Raw genomic sequence first — 17,328 nt, forward strand, 5'->3', positions numbered from 1 at the left:
TCTGGTTCCTGGAGGTCACCAAGGGGGCACGAGCCATGACATGCACGTGGCCTCCAGCAGCTAGAAAAGGCAGGGAACGGACTCTCCTGTTGATGCTGATTTCGGACATCTGCGCTGCAGAACTGTGAAGAATAAAGTTGGGTTGTTTTAAGCCACTCAATGTGTGGTCATTTGTCGCAGCAGCCCTAGGAAACTCACACCCACGGAAAGCATCTGGTGCACAACGGGCCCTCAGAAAGGCAGTGGTTAGTGCCTAGACCACGCCATCTCCTTCTCCCCCGGGACACCCCCTCTTCTCACCGCCCACCGGGGTCCCTGGTGCCAGGCCTTCCCTGGGTTCTTCCCAGAGCAGGGGAGGGCAGGGAGGGCAGGAGGCTGGACACGGCAGGGGGTAGAAGCCCCTGGATGTATGGAAGCCCCGTTGCCCCTCCTCTACCTCGTGACCTAAAGCACTAACAGTGTTCACGGCCTCCAGGCTCCGAGCTCGACGCTCCACACTCCCCCCTCCTTCAGTCCTGAGGAACCCGGGAAGTAGGTGCTACTCTTACCCCCATTTTACAGATGAGGAAACCGCGACTCAGCATGTCAACTGGTTTTTCCAAAGCCTCCCAGCTGGGCCCAGAGAAGCCAGACTTAGAGACGAGGTCTGTCTCCCCCAGAACCTGTGCTTAAAGCCACGCTGCGCACCCTCTTATCCCGCTGCTGTCCGGCTCTCAAGCTCGCCCTCGGGGGTGGTGGCTGAGTTGGGTGCAGGTCTTGGGTCTCGCTTGTCACCTTAGCTTGAGACACTGGACAGATGACTTCACTGCTCTGTGCCTCAGTTTCCTCGTGAACAAAAGCGGTGGGTTTGCCTCCTGGGGGGCGAGGGGGCCGTGGGTGTCAGGATCGGATGAGAGGACGTGTAAACAGGGGGACAGTCCTCTGTCACAGAGTAAGAGCACCGTACCCACCACCTGGCCTTACCTACAGGTGAGGAGGCTGATGTTCCCGGGACCCTGGCTCCTTGACAGCCGGCCCCTGCTCGTGGGACCAACAGACCCCGGAGGCTGGGTGGGAGCAGGAGGCCTTCTGCCTCGGCTGTGGCGAGCGGAGGCTTTGGGGCAGGAAGTCAGGCAGTCTGTAAGCTCATAATAGGTTCACTCACCCATTCATTCAGCATTCCTCTGCCCAAGCTCTGCCGATGGCACTAGAATTGCATCCAAGGTCCCCACCAGGCCCTGGTAGTGCTGAAGACCTGGGTCCTCCCTACGGCTCTGCCTGTCCCCCTGCTCTCTCCTGCCTCGGGGCCTTTGCACTTGCTCCTCCCCCTGCCAGGAACGGTCAGTTCCGTGCTCACACCCAGCTAAGTAGCCCCTGTTCTTCACTTCACTAATGACTAGCGCTCATTTGTCCCTGGAACGATCTTCCTCACGTGTGGAAGCATTTGTTTGCTGTCTGTCTCTGCCCACCAGGGTGCCAGCCCCATGACGACAGGACCACTTGTCTCTGCTGATTTGGCGTCCAGCGAGGTGAAGAAATCCATGCTCGGCGGCCTACTGAGCTTAGAGGTCGGAACGTTTCCCAGACTGTGAAGGGGAGGTCACGGGAGGGCTGTGGTGGGTGAGGGCGGGAGCCTGGCCCAGGGACCCGGCCAGAGCCTGGGAGCATCTGAAGACCGGTGCCGGTCCACGTCCTCCGCCCGAGGTTCCGGCCCCGACCCCGGCCCGCGAGTGCTTGAGGGCCCCCCGGGTCCCCCCGCCAAGCCCCCTCCCCCCAGGCCCGCGGCGGGCGCTGGCCGCCAGGGGGTGCTGTCGGGGCGCGCGGCCCACCTGGCTCCCGGGCGGCGAGCGAGCACAGCCAGGCGGCCGGGAACTTTTCTCGTCGCGCTCTCGCCGCCTTCTCCCCCCGCGCGCCGCCCGCCGCCGGCTCTTCCTGCGCGGAGGGGACCGCATTTCCCCGCGGCCCTGCGACGCCAGCAGGCCCGGCGGTGCGCAGCCAGGGCTCGGTCCCCGCGCCCCGGGCGCCGCCCCTGCCCGCGGCTGCGCTCGGAAGGCGAGGTGCGGAGCGAGGCGCGGCCGGAGCGAGAGCGCGCCGAGCAGGCCGCCCAGCCCGCAGCCCGAGCGCCGGCTCGAGGAGGGGGCGCCGAGGCCCACCCTCTTTCCTGCCTGGCTGCTGGCCGGCCGGGCCGCCGCGCCCCGACCCCCATGGCCGCCCGAGTCTCCGGGCAGCGAAGTCGCAGCGCCAGAACCCGGGCCCCCGAGTGAGCGCGCGCTGAGGTGAGCACCAAGCGGCGGGGCGGGGGCGCGGGGGGCCGCGGGGAAGTGCTTTGTGTGCGGGGGGCGCGAGGTCACCGGATGGCCGTCCGGGGGGCTGCGGGGTGCGGGCGCGAGGAACGAGGGTCGCGGGTGCGGGGGTTGTGCGCGCGGTGGCGCCGGGGGTCAGCCGAGTGCGGGTGGGGACCGGGGCGTTCGCGCGGCGCCGGGGCCGGAGGCGAGCTTTGTGAGTGCGTCCGGGTGGGGGGTGGGGAGCCGACTTCTCCGGGGGGACTCGGGGCCTGGTGGGGCCACGGCGTGGGAGCCAGGGCCTCGAGGGACGGCGAGGGCCGTGGTGGGGAGGGGTGGCGCGCGGGGCTCTCAGCGGAGCCCGCGGCGGTGCCCCCTCGCGGGCGGCGGCGCCCGGGCCTGTGCGCAGGCCGCGCGACCCGGCAGGAAGCGGCCCCGGAGGCCGGGGAGCTCCGACGCGGGCAGGCCCGGGGCGCGCGGGCCTTTCGGGGTGACGTCACAGTGGGGGCTCCGGCCACGCGAGTCCCGTGTTCCCGGACGGACGGCTGCGCACCGGCCGTGTCCCTGGCTCCGCGGCTCCGCGCCTGGGAGGCAGGGGACCCGGGAGGAGGACGCGGGGACCGGGCGCAAGGCAGTGTCGCCGAGCGCGGCGGGTGGGGGGGTGTTGCAGGACGCGGGGTTGACATTTGGAGCCTTGGTCGCCGGGGGCGGCCGAAGAGGGGCGGAGGGGAAGCGAAACACCAGACAGGCCCGAGGCCGCGGCGGCCCCAGCTTCCTGGGGCGCCCGTTTTCCCAGCGAGCTGTTTCCCTTCTTGGGTTCTGGGTCGGCCTCAAATCCACGCCAGGGGCCGGAGTGCGGCCCGAGCCGTGCCCTGGTTCGGGGAGCCCCCGACGGGCGCGGCGCTGGGGCTCCGGGCCTGAATGGAGACGGCTGTCGAGAGTAACAATGCGCTGCTGGGGGGCTGGGGGAGGGGAGGCAGCGCGCCTGAATGGCGACCCGGGCCCCGGGCTTCCCAGGGTTTCCGCAGGCTCCGATCCGGGACCCGTGCGGGACCCTCACGGTTCCCTCCACCCAGAGTGCCCCCCCCATTTGTCTTCCAACGCAGCGGCGTGTTGAGGATTCAAGGGCATTACATCTGGTTGCAATCCAGTTTCATGCCGCTGTTGGGCTGTTAAGACCTCGCGCTGACGTCAGAGCAGGGGAATTACTTCTTTTTATTTTATCTTTTTTTAGTTGTCTGCTGCCCGGGGAGGGGAGGGGAGGCGGGGTGGGTTAGGCGAGTTCTGATGTGGAGGCGCCAGCGCCGTGGGAGCCCCAGGCTGGGGGCTCTGCCTCTCTCCCCACACCGCATCCTCCATTCAACCTGGCTCTGCCTGGGGTCAGGCGCACCCTGGGTGGGGGCAGCCCTCGCTGCAGACTCAGTGGAGGCCCCTCCCGACTGACCACACAGCTGCATTTCTAGAGGCTTCCCTGGGACGTGGCCTCAGGATCTGGAAGCTGGAAAGGAATCTTCTAGTTTCCCACCCCTCCCCCTTGACAGTGAGGGCCTCAGGAGTGTCCAGAAGGGAGTCCTTAGGAAAAGTGGCCTTCTGGGTAACACAGAGGAGTGGACACAGACATTCTGGTTTGGGGGAGGCTCAGCCCCAAAACTGTGGCAAAGGCAAGAGGCTTGGAAAGGAGAATGTGTCCAGGGGTGACCCCGGCCCCAGAAGCCGCGTATGGAGTGGGCTGAGTGTGACCTTTCCCAACAGCCAGAAGCTTCAGTAGCTTCCTAAACAGAGGGGGGGTCACCTGCCCCGTAACGGTCTTTCTCTCCCCGTTGACCAGGAGGCCCCTGCAGGCAGGGACCCTGCTTATCCCTCCTTAGACTCTTTAGTCTGGACTGTGGCTTCCAAACTCTCCGCTGTGACCTATAGTAAGAAATGCATTTTAGGTCACAATTCCTTTCACGCCCACTGTGTGTAACTGGAAAAAAAAGTTCAGTGACATAGCTCTTTACTCTGTTATGTACCCTGGTCTGATACTTTCTGTTCTAGTCTATTTGGTTTTTGTTGTTTTTTTAAATTGCTTTCTGTGACCCACTAAATTGATTTCACGATCCACTAATGGGTCCTACCCAGAGTTTGAAAAACCAGGCCTAGGAAATGAGGTCTGCCTTCTATTCATTCAACAAACATTAACTGAGGCCCTGACAGTTTCTCTCAATTTCTTCTTTTTGAATTTCTCAGGTAGGACATGGGTTTGTTCTCATTGTGAACAATGCAAACAACCCGGAAGTACGCAGAGTACAAGTGCCCCCCAGGTAACCGCAGTTAACACCTCGAATATGGTTCGCTCTTCTCTTATGCATACGTGTATCATGTACACAAATACAGAGTTTTCTCTTACCCCAGACGAGACCGCCCCTCAGGCTCTTAGTGTCAGCTCCCTTTTCCTTCCTGTTGTCTTGGCGGGGTCACAGGTGGGGTGCTCCAGGGCAAGGCTTTGGGTGACTCCTGGCTCCATCACGTCCTGAATGAGTTGTTCACCTCTCTGTGCCTCTGTGTCCCCATCTGTGCAACGGGGGTAATAACAGTACCAGCCTCAGAGGACTGTGGTGAAGCTCTAACAAGTGAGTGAGTCCACGTCAGCCTGTGAAGCTGAGAACAGTACTTGTCCCAATGAATGTTAGCTGCCACTGTCACCATTATGATCACCACTGTCTTCCCATGGCCGTCCACGTTTGCACCTCGTTGCTTTAGTAGCGCCTGTGGCTGGGCATGGATGTCCCGCCAGCGACGTGTGGCTCCGCAGGCAGGCCCAGGCGGAGCCCTGCACGCCGGGCAGCGTTCCTTCGGGAGAGGCACCGGGGCTCACTGGCCCACCAGGTGTTTTCCAAGGGCCCACGGTTTCGAAGTTCTGTGCTTAATGCACCTGCCTCCAAGGTCACAGGCCAGGGGTGAGAACCAGATGGTACCCAAGGGGACAAGTGGGAGCTCGCGCCAGGTCTTGGCAGGAAGCAGGGCCTCGCGTGGAAGCACTGACAGGTGTTCTGGGGACAACGTGGGAAGGAGTGGGTCGGTGTCTTTGGCGGGACTTGGTCACACGGGGAGGGGCAGAGGGGACCACGGAAGCCAGTTCCAGGATGGTGGGCAGGCAGCCTGAGTTTAGGATCCAAGGATGAGTATGTCCCAACTTGACCAGGGTTGGGGCTTTGTGGAGGTGCGGCTTCATGGCAGAGGGGGCTTGGAGCAGGTGCTTGGAGCACAGGTAGGTGATGAGGGGGCGTTCCTGGCAAAGGGAACACACCAGCGATTCTTCGGCAGCTGCAGCGGACATGGCCGGTGTCCTATGGCCAGGAGGGAGGACTTGGCTCAGAAAGAACGTGGTGGGAGAGGCTAGCTGTTGCCGCGGCCTCCTCACCGGCCTCCCTGCCTCCATCCTGCCCCCTCCCAGCGTGGGCCACACTGCAGAGTGACCTTTCTCAGCCACGGCGGTGACTCCCCGGGGCTCCGGCTGCGCTCTGAATCAAGGTCTGCTCCGGAGTCCCTCCCGCGCCGTGCGGGCCTTTCTGGTCCTCGCCTGCTCTGGTCCCACTCAGGCCCCGTCCCCTCCTGCCACAGCCGAGCCCCCTCCCAGGACGCAACCCTGGCATGACTGCCTCTGTACGTTGGCCCAGGCTGTTCCTTCCACCTGGGCTGCCCTTCACCTTCCTCCCTGCGTCCCGAGACCCAAACAGACGTCCTGTCCCCTCCTTCTCTGACCTCCACGGCAGAACTGAGTCATCTCCCTCTGTCTATGGCTGAGGCATGGCGTTTATCACAGAATTATCGGTAATTCTGTCGGTGTCTGTCCTCCCCAGGAGGCCGGGGCATCCAGGCCCAGAGCTCGGCTGCCTCGTCGGTGCGGCCCCAGCTCCAAGGGTGAGGCCGGGGGCGCAGGGCGCTCAAAAGTCTTCCCGGCAGGAAGGGCCGGGCGAGGTGGGGTGGGGGAGCCCAGCATTGTTTCGGGGGCCCCTGTGGGATCTTGGGGATTCTTGGGGCGCCAGTCAGGGGATTCTATTCATCACCCTCAGAGGAGACCGGCAAGGCCAGAGAGGGGCCCCTGCTCCTTCTGGGGGGCTGAGGAGAAACTGGCTCGTCCTGTTTCCCGGGATTGAGGCAGAGCCGTGCCCCGTGCCTGGGTGGGTCACCGGGATCCGAGACTGGAACGTGACACCAGGGTGGGTACCAGCAGCTGGAGGTGCAGATGGGGCTCGGCTCCCAGAGGAGAGCTTTTGCTCTACTGGTTCTCGAATCTGTGTGGATAGCGTGTGTGGTGGTGGGACACCGGTGGGGCTGGTGGGAAGGAGGAGAGGGTGACGTGGGAAGGACGCCTAGTCAGGAAGGACAGAAGGACAGGCCAGGAGCACCAGGGCTCTGCTGTGACCACCCGATCGTCGCGCACCCAGCAGACACCCCCTCCCTGCCACGTTTCTTCCCCTTGGCCCTGGGCTCGCCGGCCCCGGAGATGAGATGCTCAGGGCCAGTGAGATGAGATGCTCAGGCGTCCAGTTTCTGCATGGTGATCGGCTTCAGGAGGAGGGGGTCCCGCAAGCCCGGAGGGGAGCTGTGGGGAGGTGTAGGGGCCCAGTGGGGGGGCTGGGGCCCCTCAGGGTGAGGACGGGCCCCAGGCTGGGGGTCCCAAGGGAGCTGGTGCAGACTACGCCACATTTGGCCCCCTCTCCTCCCGTCCCCTCCCTGGAGACATGCCTCAGTCCAGTCTGGGCAGCACGGCTGAGCAGGGGAGCGGCCCTGGGTTTGGAATCGGGACAGGGTTTGAGTTCCAGCTGCTGCTTCAGGAAAGTCACGCCCTCTCCGTCCCCCCTACCCCCCCCCACCCCAGCACATTTCCCCTCCTGTCCGAGAGGGGGCGGTAACTGCTGCATTCAGTGTGCTCTGTGATCTGGAAAGCATGGGGTCAGAAACACAGGCCAGCCTGGGTTCACATCCAGGTGCCACCGTCCTTTCAGGGGCTCCGTCTCCCCACCTTTGAAACGGGCAGTCACAGGCCCCGAGTCACTGGCTGCTGGCCCGTGGGCTCGGCAGGGACCAGTACTCTTTCTGCTGAAGGACTTTGGGGGAAGAGGTCGCTGTTATCACTCCTCCCCTAGCCTTCCCTGCGGTGACGTTGGCCAAAACCAGGAGTATGGTGCCTGTTCCTTCCCCAGCCAGGCCGAGGTGGATGGATTGCGTGTCTCTGTCACCCGGTGGGGCAGGTGAGAATTACAGTTTTCCGGCCAGTTTCTGTTTGCAAAGAGGCTTTGCCCCGGTGCTATAGGTGGACTTGGGCAGCAGTGTGACCACAAACTCATTCATTTCTTTGTGCATTCATTCATAAATCACATACTGAGTATCTCCTGCACACCAGGGTGCTGGGAACACAGCCGTAAACACAGACTTTTTGGCCGTGAACACCTTTCAGAGTTCAGCTGCCTGGGTTCACATTCCGGCTCTGCCGCTTGCAAACTCAGACAAGTTACTTCTTTGCTTTACTCATCTGTAAAATGGGGGAAATGGCAGAGCTTGCCTCAGGGCTGTTGGGAGAACTAGTGAGTTGATGCAGATAAAATTCTTAAGACAGGGCCTGTTTTAATACATAGAAATACACAGAAGGTGCTCGAGGATGGTTGTTTTTTATTCCTGCCCTGAAGAATCTCAGCGCCCGCTCAGCACTGAGGGAAGACGGTCCAGCCAGGGCCTTCCGGAGACGGGTGACACCTGGGAAGGGGGTGGCAGCCCTCCGAGCCCCGCCCTCGAGCCCCGGCCCAGGCAGGCCACTGCACCAGGTACCTCTGCAGTCAGACCTTCCGTGCGGCCCTGGGGCCAGGTATCTGCAGCAGGACCCCAGTGGGTGAGGCCTGTCCACCTGGGAAGGTCTAACTCTGCCTGCACTGGGCGGGCTTCAGACTTCGAAAAGTAATTTCAGTATCAAGGGTTGAAGCTGAACGGGTTTTCTGATTGGCATCCTCGGTTGCCAGAGGCCAGCAGACCACCTCTGGATGTGCTCAGGCAGGTTCCCCCAGCTCCCTGGGCCTCTCTTTCCTCCTGTATAGACAGCAGAAACAATAGTACCGACGTCATCGTTTCCCTTTTAAGAGGATTGAATGAGATGATGCCTGTGAAGCGCTCAGCTGTACTTGGCACATGGCAAAGTGCTTAATGATGTTGCCTATTAGTAATAATAATTCTCAGAAAATGTAAATTAAAAACCATCTGAAAGATTTCTTCTTGGGCACTACAGCTCCTTGGAGGTGTGAAGTTGTCACCCTCCCACAAAGAATTGTTACAGTGATGCAGAGACATTGAGGCCCAGACAAGCTTAGCTGCTGACGCAAAGTCACACAGGAGCCCAGGGCAGGGTGTGGAAGGGGGAGCAGAACTGGGTTTTAGTCGGGTGCTCTCTGATGCTTTGAGAGTTATTCCTGCAGCAAAATGGTAACCGGTGATCAGCTCTGATGTACAGCTGAGGTCAAATGGGCCTGTATTCTGGAAGCTTCTGGTCTGATAGGGAAGATGAAATTTGTACATGATTATGGTAAGAGGAAAAGAGGTAAAATGAAAATCACCTGTTGTGTTGGGGGCAGAAGGGAGAGTCGTGCATTCACTCATTTTGGGGGGCGGGGTGCCAGGTCTCAGAGCAGTGGTTCTCAGTTGTGGGTAATTTTGTCCCTCAGGGGACATTAGGCACTGTCTGAAGGCATTTTTGGTTGTCTTCACTGGGTGGGGGATGCTGGCATCTAGTGGGTCGAGGCCGGGGACACCCCCCCAACAAATTACCTGGCCCCAAATGTCAACAGTGCTGATGGGGTTTGAGCAGCCTTGCCCTGGAGAAATGGGTGACTACATGACGGCCGCCCCTGCCCTTTTGAAGCCCACAGTCGGGTAGGGGAGCGGACCTGAAAGACATGATTCATAGATGTGGATTCAGATGTGGTCGTGTTGCAGCTAAGAGGGTGCTCCTCGCAGGGGAGGCCTTGGGGGAGGGCTTCCAGGCTGGGGGCGCGGGTGCAGCCCAAGCAGAGGCAGAGAAGCAGAAAGGCAAAGGTGTGTGGTGGGAGGGGCAGACGCCTGGTGTGTGTCTGGGGTGGCAGCAGACAATGACCCGGCCTCAGGGCTTCCAGAACCGGAAGGCCGAGGACTTCTCCGCTTTGCCTGGTTTGAAGCAACTTTGTCTCCTAGCCTGCTGTGTTCTGGGGGACTGGTTGTGGGGGGGAGGAATGCTGCCCTCCGAGGGGTCCCAGCTCTGCCCCTTCTCTCATTTGCATCCATCTGATAGGTGGGAAAGAGAAGCAGGATAAAAAGAAGAGGAAGAACGATACTTTCATTTCAAACAGATAGGGATGGGGAGATGGGAAGGAATTCGGTTTAGGGTACCTTTGAGAGGAGCACAGAAAATCCCCACCATGGCCCAAAATAGCACTAAAAACAGACGTTTTGCCAGGTCAGACTTAACCGAGTGGCTCTCTCTTGTCGAGTCCAGCAGGACGTGGACGGAGCTGGCTTTGTTCCCTTGGGGTGACATTGACCCCTGGGGCCCCCTCCCTGGCAGATTAAACAGAGAGGCCCTGGTCTCCTGGACAGGACAGGAGCCTGGGGAGCTCAGCTTGAGCATTCCAGAGGGCCAGAGATGGTGACAGGGGGCACGCCCAGCAGCAGGGCCAGATGGGGGATGGTTCCTCTATTAAGTGTATGCCTGGCTCTCTGGCTGCCGAGAGGGATCATGGAGCAAAGCCGTCATTTAATGAGTGCCTGCTTTTGTGCTTGGCACTGGGTGGTCCTCTGTAAGCCTTATTAACCGCCTCATACAGATTATCAAGGAAACCGAAGCTCAGAGAGGTTAAGTGACCTGCATGAGGTCACACAGCGACCAAATGCGATTGGAAACCACATCTCTTGGGCGCCAAAGCCAGGCCCTGCCTGCTCCTTGCTCACTTCCTCATGGTGGTCGCTCATCCAGTCAGCAGATAATCTCTGACTGTGAAATAGTACTGTGACCTGGTGGGAAATTTTAGAGTCAGAAGTGGGCTTGAATTCTGACCGGAGCAGTTTTAGTGTCTGGAAGTTGGAGCCTCCTTTCGTCTGTCAAGCGGGCGTAACCATACCTTTATCCTGGAGTTGCTGTAAGGGTTAAACTCTGCATGGAAGGGGACAGGAAGGGGAAGAGGGAGGCCCGGGGAGGTTAGGACCTGCCCTGGGCCACCCAGCGTGGCAGGGCGCAATAAAAGAGCCCTGGGTAGAAGGAACCAGGCGAGATTGTGGTATCTCTGTGCATCGGTGTTGGGTTTCTTTATTTGAACCAGGAGAGAGGGCAGCCCCACTCTGCAGGTGGAAAAGGTGGTGTGGAATGCGGGTGTTTATTTTTCTTTGCCTGTGAAAGCCTTGTTTCAGCTCAGGCCGATAGGGCTTCCCAAGACACTGCAGAGGGTGCCTGCCATGCTGAGGGGTCTGCTCAGGTGCCTGCCTAGGGTGGGCACTGAGGGGGCACCTACCAAGCCAGGCTCCCAGTGCAGCCTGTGGACCCCCAGAAAGAGTGAGGGTGGGTGAAGACCGTGAAACCGGGGCGTCGCTCTGCCTCCTTGAATTTGGCCTTCCTGGTCCCATTCATCTCCTTATCTCTGGCAGCCCCCTTGGGTTGCTGGGAAGTCAGGGGCAGCCTTCCTGATTGACAAACAAAACAGGCCTTGCTCACAAAAGGAGAGGGGAGGTTGGCTGGACCGCTCTGGCTCCCCTCCCCCTGTCCCAGCCCCTGGCTGCAGGCATCTCTCCTGCTCCACCCAGAAGACACCCTACATTCTGAGAGGCAGTGAGGGGGCTGCAAAGCCATTTTCAGTCAGATCGCCCTGGCTGGTCCCCAGCCTCCAGCAGTAAGGAGGTGGATTCTCGGAACGATGAGGTGGCCACGAGGCAGGGCTTGCTGTATGGTCGGCGCTTCCTTCCCTTCAGCAGGCTGGGAAGGCAGCTTGGAGAGGAAGCCAGGCCGGCAGGTAGCAGAGAAAGACATCGGATCCAGGGGGAGCAGCAGAGAAAGCAAACAAACAGGGCTTTGTGTGGTTGTAGATCGGCGGCTCAGAAGGGAAGCCGGCTGGTGGGAGGGGGAGGGGGAGGGGGAGGAGAGGAGTGCAGGCCGGGCCAGTGCTCTGGGCAGATAGGTGGCCGGACCAGCCCAGGCTGGGTGGCCACGGAGCAGGGAGTGCCACTGTGTGTGGACAGGCGTCTGGAGTCAGCCTGGCCGAGTCCCAGCCCTGCCACTTCCCTCCGTAACAGATCTGGGCTTGTTTGCCCACCTACCCGGGCAGAGCCACTCACACAGGACTGGGGAGATAAGTCATCCGGCCCGACTGGCCTGGCCTGTCGTGTGAGCCCCCACCCTATGGGGATGCAGGCCAAGAAGGGGTCAGGGTCTGCCTGGCGGGCTGCCAGCTTGGCTGGGTCTCCTGGGAGGGCACTGCGGGGGGCCTGGACGGCAGCCGAGCAGAGGAGTTTGCACTGTCCAGCAGCAGATGCCTGGCGTGTGGGTGGGCAGAGGCCAGCATCTCGGGCCCCCGGCCCTGGCGCGGAACGTCTGCACTGTGGTGGAGGGGCCATCTCGGGGCCAAACCCTGGATCCTAGCGGGGCTGGCCCGCCTGTCCAGGAGCGCGCAGCTCCGCCTCGGGGAGGGCTTGGCAGGAGCGGGCAGGCCAGACACGCAGGCAGCTGCATTATCGCCTCCGGGGCCATGTCCTCTCCTCCCTGACCTCGGGAGGGCAAACGCCCGCGCTTTCTGGCCTCCCTTCGCTCCCGGCGGCGCCCCCACCGCGGCCGCGCCGGAGCCTCCGCGCGTCCGAGCGGTTGAGCCCCGCTGGGGCCGAGACCGCGACACGGGGAGGGCGGGGCGGGGCGGGGCGGCCGTTGCGTCGCCATGGCAGCGCCCCTCCCGGCGTGCCCCGCGCCGCCGCGGGGCGGGGCTTCCAGGCCCTGCCCCTCACCTCGCCAACCCGCGGCTTCCGGGACCCCGGGGCTGGGGGCGGGGCTTACATGCCCCGCCCCTCATTGCCCGCGGCTTCCGGGAACCGGGGCGCGGGGCGGGGCTTCCGGGCGGTATGCCTTCGGCCGGGTTCTGCTCCCGCGTCCGGTACCGGTTGCCGGGGAGCTGCGGCCGTGAGTCCCGCGCTGCTCTGCGGGGCGGGCCTGGGGTTACCTCTGCCCCTCCCCCGCCAGCCGCCGCTCCTGCTTGGCGCCCCTTCGGTGGCCCGCTAGTCACTCCCGGGCTGCCTTCTCTCCCGGGGCACTCGCTGAGCTCTGCCCGCCCCCACCTGGCTTGGGCAGGCCGCCGGACGTGGTGCAGCCTTGGGCCTTGGAAGGAAGGGGGGCTCTGGGCGGGGGCAGTCGTCCTTGGCCTTTCCCGAGCCTCGCCCGGGGCACGCGCACCGGGAGGGTGAGAATGGGCTTCAGCAGCTGCGGGAGGGACTTGATACGGAAAAGAACTTCTCAGGCCTGAGCATTTTGTTAATAAAACCAGCAGATTATAAGCATGTTGATTTTAGAAAAACCTAAAAATACCGTAAGACAAGTAAAAATCTCCTATAATTCTACCCCCAGGACACACCATTGTCAACATTTTTTCTTTAGGCATGTGATAAACAACATATGATAAATGTAATAAATATAAAATGTGGAATCATGCAATATATTTGGTTTTGTAAGGCACTTGGTGGTTTAATACCTTTTTTTGAATCACTATACAGGGAGGACAGGCTTATTGTAGACTTCTGGAAAATAAGGCAAGTTAAAAGAAAAGCAGTTCACCCGAACTCCCAGTCTCCAAAGGCAGGTGCATTTGACTTTTCTTCGCACCCACCCCCACCACCGTTCACGGGGTCTCTGTTTAAGTATGCTGCCACTCCTCCCCTGTGTCCGTCTGACATCCTGCTTTTCTCCCCTCCTGTTGTGGGACCTGCTCCTTTTTATTGAGTCTGTGAGTCTGGAGGGAACTGCAACCAGGTCTTGGGAGAGCTTCAGACAAGAGTCGGGCTGGGGGGCTGCTTCCTGACTTAGTTCGTCCTCTCCCCACCTGCCGACCCCAGGAGCCCTTCCCCACAGCCACTCACTCTGATCGGCAGCTTGGGCAGGGGCCACCCAGCCTGAACAGGTACGTTGAAGACTTGTGGCCCTCTCTGAGACCCAGGCTCCAGCCGCAAGGCCACACCGAGGTCTCAGACCTCAGCCTCATCCGGGGCCTCCTTTGCTCAGCACACTCGGACTCAAAGACCCCTTGTTGGTCCTGTGGCCCACCTTCTGCTCCCTCTCTGCCTCCAAGGGGCAGGTTTCTGCGGCCCTGGGCTCCTTAGCCTCTCCCCGGGGGTGTGTGGGCCTGGCACCAGGCACAGCCTCCCTCTGCCCAGCTGCCTCTCGAGCTACAAGCTGCCCTTGCCCCTATCCGTCCCTCCTGCCAGGCCTTCTCTTCCCCATTCCTCAACAGTTCGATTCTAACACATCCCAGCCCTGTGTGAAACAGACCTTGGAAAACCAGAGTTGCCAAGGATGGATTGGCATTTAAAAGGCATCCAAGGGTTGGGGGGAAAAGCCGGAGAGGCAAGAGAGCACAGGGCCCTGTCCCTGAGCAGTAGCAGGATTTAGTGGATGGAAAATCACAGAACGCTCCCTTCCCTGGAATAACAGCCTAGGCAGAGGGGCGGCGGGTAGGGTACCAGACAGCATGCCCCACTGGCCACCACCTGCCGTCACTGCCGTGTGCTCTCCGAAGTGAAAAGATGCGGGAGGGATGTTGGGAGCCTGCAGCCAGTGGCCCTGTAAATTGTATTCTTTTAGCAAGTTTATCCATGTATAAAATATGTAAGGCCTGCTTCACTTCACCTGTAGCAAGGAGGCGGCCGGGTTGGGGCTGAGATTGATGCACTGAGTGGTTTACTTATCTGGAGCTGCCCTTCTGGGCTGGGCACTGCCTACCATGTGGAATTTAACCAAGTGGCAAGATGGGTGTGTGTGTGTTCCTGGGCTTGGGAGCTGTGTGTATGTGGCGTGTGTCTGTCAGTCTTTGGGGGGCTCTGTACATGGAGGGTGATGGTTCTCGAGCGGTTGCTGCATGCAGGCATGTGTGTGAGTCTGTGTGTGTCGCGTTGCCGAGCGTGAGCTCGTATGTGTGGTGTGTGTGTGTACAGTGGGGTGTCTGTGTGTGTGCCTGTGCGTGTGCGTCTCGGTTGGGAAACGAGTTAAGGGGACAGGTTTTGTGAGCGTGTCTTGGGCGCTTACATGTGCGGTGGTGTCCACGACGTGGGGGGAGGACACGTGCTCCTCTGTGTGTCTGCATTTGTGAGTGGGGCCCCACGTGTGGCTGAGTCTGTCGCGTGTGTGTGCGTCCTGTTTCCGTGTGCACGTGCAGTGTGGTGCAGGACTGTACGTCAAAGGCAGAGGCAGTGCCGCTGGCTGGGTTGTGGAGCACCGGCTTACAGCCCTGGGCACTGGGAGGGATTGATGCCTGGCGCACCTGTGTTCTGTGACCCCTGTGTGGCTGGGCCTCAGGCTCCAGGAAGGACCGGCCTCGGGGACTCAAGGGAGGCTGACGCCCCTGGGCCTCTTCCAGCAGAACCGGGCCTTCCCTGCCCTGTGACTCAGAAACCAGAGGGAACTCCAGGGTCAAGGTGGTCTGGGCCCACGTTAAACTGATGGGGAAACCGAGGTCCAAGGGCACACAGCCTGTGGTGGCCATGGCAGCCCGTAATGCCGGGCATGGCTCCGGCAGCACACCCCCATCCCGCCAGGCTTAAGCTTCCGCTTCTGTGCCTGGGGGCTTGGTTCCCAGCCATGGTCCTCTCGCACAGAGGCCAAGGCACAGAGCAGGCAGGGGTTCGTCGGGGGTCACTCGGCAAGTCGAGTCCAGCCTGGAGGCAGGCAGCGAGAACAGCAAGGAATGATGGGGAGACCCGGCTCTGGGGGCGACTCTGCACCGGGGCGGCGTCGCCGTCCCTCCCCTAGCTGCAGCTCCCGGCCCAGACGCGGCCCAGTGGCATTCTCCTTAGCCTCGTGACAGCCCACAGCTTCCCCCACCTCAGCAGCTAACGCGTCTGTCAATACTTTCCTAATGAGGCTGCCCAGGGCCCCCCGGGACTGATGATACCTTTGCAGGCCAGCCGGCAGCTGAGAGGGTGGGCCGGCCTCGGGTCAGGCTCGGGAGGGGCAGGCCCCTTTCCTGCCTTCAGCCCCAGCCACGAGGGCATCGAGGTCCGTCCAGGCCCCTGAGCCTGCTGCTTGGGGGCGGGGGGTGCCCGAAGGCTCTGGGGAGGCAGGAAAGCCCACACCGGCCACATTTTTCTTTGGCGCCGCGACCGCGACCGTTTATAGTAACAATACTTCATCCGGCCGGTAGGTGTGTTTGCGGGCCTACTGTGTGCCGGGGCTAAAATCATCCGTCATCTGGCTGTTCGTAAGCCCTGCCCTTGGGGAGCTGTGGCCAAAGCGGGAAAGACGGTAATCAACTGAGTTGTTTGCACCGTTACGCATTCCCGTGTGGGGATGCGCCTTTGTCACGAGCCAAGACAGAGGCATGGACCAAACTTGCAGAGTTTTTCTAACAGAGAGCAGGAGTCCTGTGCCTAGGCTGGGCCACACCGGCCCCTGAAAGGCTCAGCTAGGACTTGAATGAGTCAGGGGACCGAGACCCTTGCTGTGTGGCCCCAGGCCACTGCCCACCTTCTCTGGGCTCCCTAGGGGCTAGAAGTTCCCTTACGGCTCCATCACCTCTGACTGGAACTCAGGCAGCGGTGTCTCTTTGCCCTCCCCACCAGGGCCCTCAAGACATCTAAGCTACAGCCTTGACTTGGGAATGCCAGAGGCACTGCCCCAGGGGACCCGGGAGCCTGTCCTCAGGCCCCACCTCCTTTTGCTCTCACAGAGGCTGTCCCTGGGCTGAAGGAAGCTGGGAAGAGACGAAGCCCCCGAGCGTCAGGCCCAGCCCCTCTGCAGCAGAGGGAGGTATTTGTTCATTCATTCACCTGCCCACGAGTGCCTTTATTTTTTTATTTTTGAAAATTTATTATTTTTATTTTTGGCTGCGTTGGGTGTTCGTTGCTGTGCGCGGGCTCTCTCTAGTTGCAGCGAGCGGGGTGGGGCTACTCTTCGTTGCGGTGCGTGGGCTTCTCATTGCGGTGGCTTCTCTTGTTGCGGAGCACGGGCTCTAAGCGTGCGGACTTCAGCAGTTGTGGCTCACGGGCTCAGTAGGTGTGGCGCACTGGTTTAGTTGCTCCGCGGCATGTGGGATCCTCCCGGACCAGGGCTTGAACCCGTGTCCCCTGCATTGCCAGGCGGATTCCTAACGACTGCGCCACCCTGGAAGCCCCTGGACGCCTTTAATTGCCGGGCACTGTGCTGTGCATGAGACCAGATGCCACACTGGTTGTCGTCTTGCCACATCTGGCCCCCAGACCCACCTTGAAGGCCCACCAGTGTTTGGGGGGGGAAAAAGCAAATGAGTTGCCAGGGAGCAGCCCTTGGGAGATGTCACGTCCAATTCCAGCTTACAGCTCACCTGTATTATTGCATTCTGCTTCCCTCAGGACCACGCTTGGTGGCCCTCCTACAGCCTGACACCCAGGAGGGGTGGGATGGTACACCTCCTCCTAGCCACAGCCCCCCCCGCCTCCCTGGCGTCCTGGCTGTGTTGCCCGTGGTGATGCAGCTTCCTGGTTACGAGCCCAGCCTCAGGAGCCAGACCGCCCTGTAAATCAAGTCCCTGTCTAAGCCTCAGTTTCCTTCTCTGTCAAGTGGGGTCACAACAGTAAGGACCCACGAGCTCCTGGAGTCACAGGAGGGATTAAAGGAGAGAATTTTTAAGTGCTTAGAACTGGCTTCAGTGTTGGCTGCTGCCCTTGTGTTGAATTAATGAGCCACCTGCAGGCTGAGACCTGGGTTCCAGCTCCCTTGCTGGGGACCCTGTGTGGCACGCGCACCTCCAGGCTTGTTTCCCCAGGTGTTTCTTTGGGAGAGAGACACCTGCCGTCCCCGTTGGACCTCGTCCCTCACCGTCCAAAGACCTAGTCTTGGGACCTGGAC

General features: G+C 61.0%; 1 protein-coding gene across 1 annotated transcript in view; it reads left to right on the forward strand.

The window, feature by feature from the left end:
* Positions 1-2,064: 2,064 nt before the first annotated feature.
* Positions 2,065-17,328, forward strand: part of RAI1 (retinoic acid induced 1) — a 105,270-nt gene continuing 90,006 nt past the window's right edge. Inside the window, exon 1 of the mRNA XM_060135793.1 lies at positions 2,065-2,255. The gene's annotated coding sequence lies outside the window, so the exon portion shown is untranslated. The remainder of the gene's footprint in view (positions 2,256-17,328) is intronic.

This window comes from Lagenorhynchus albirostris, chromosome 20 (genome assembly GCF_949774975.1).
Source record: "Lagenorhynchus albirostris chromosome 20, mLagAlb1.1, whole genome shotgun sequence".
Taxonomy (NCBI): Eukaryota; Metazoa; Chordata; class Mammalia; order Artiodactyla; family Delphinidae; genus Lagenorhynchus; species Lagenorhynchus albirostris.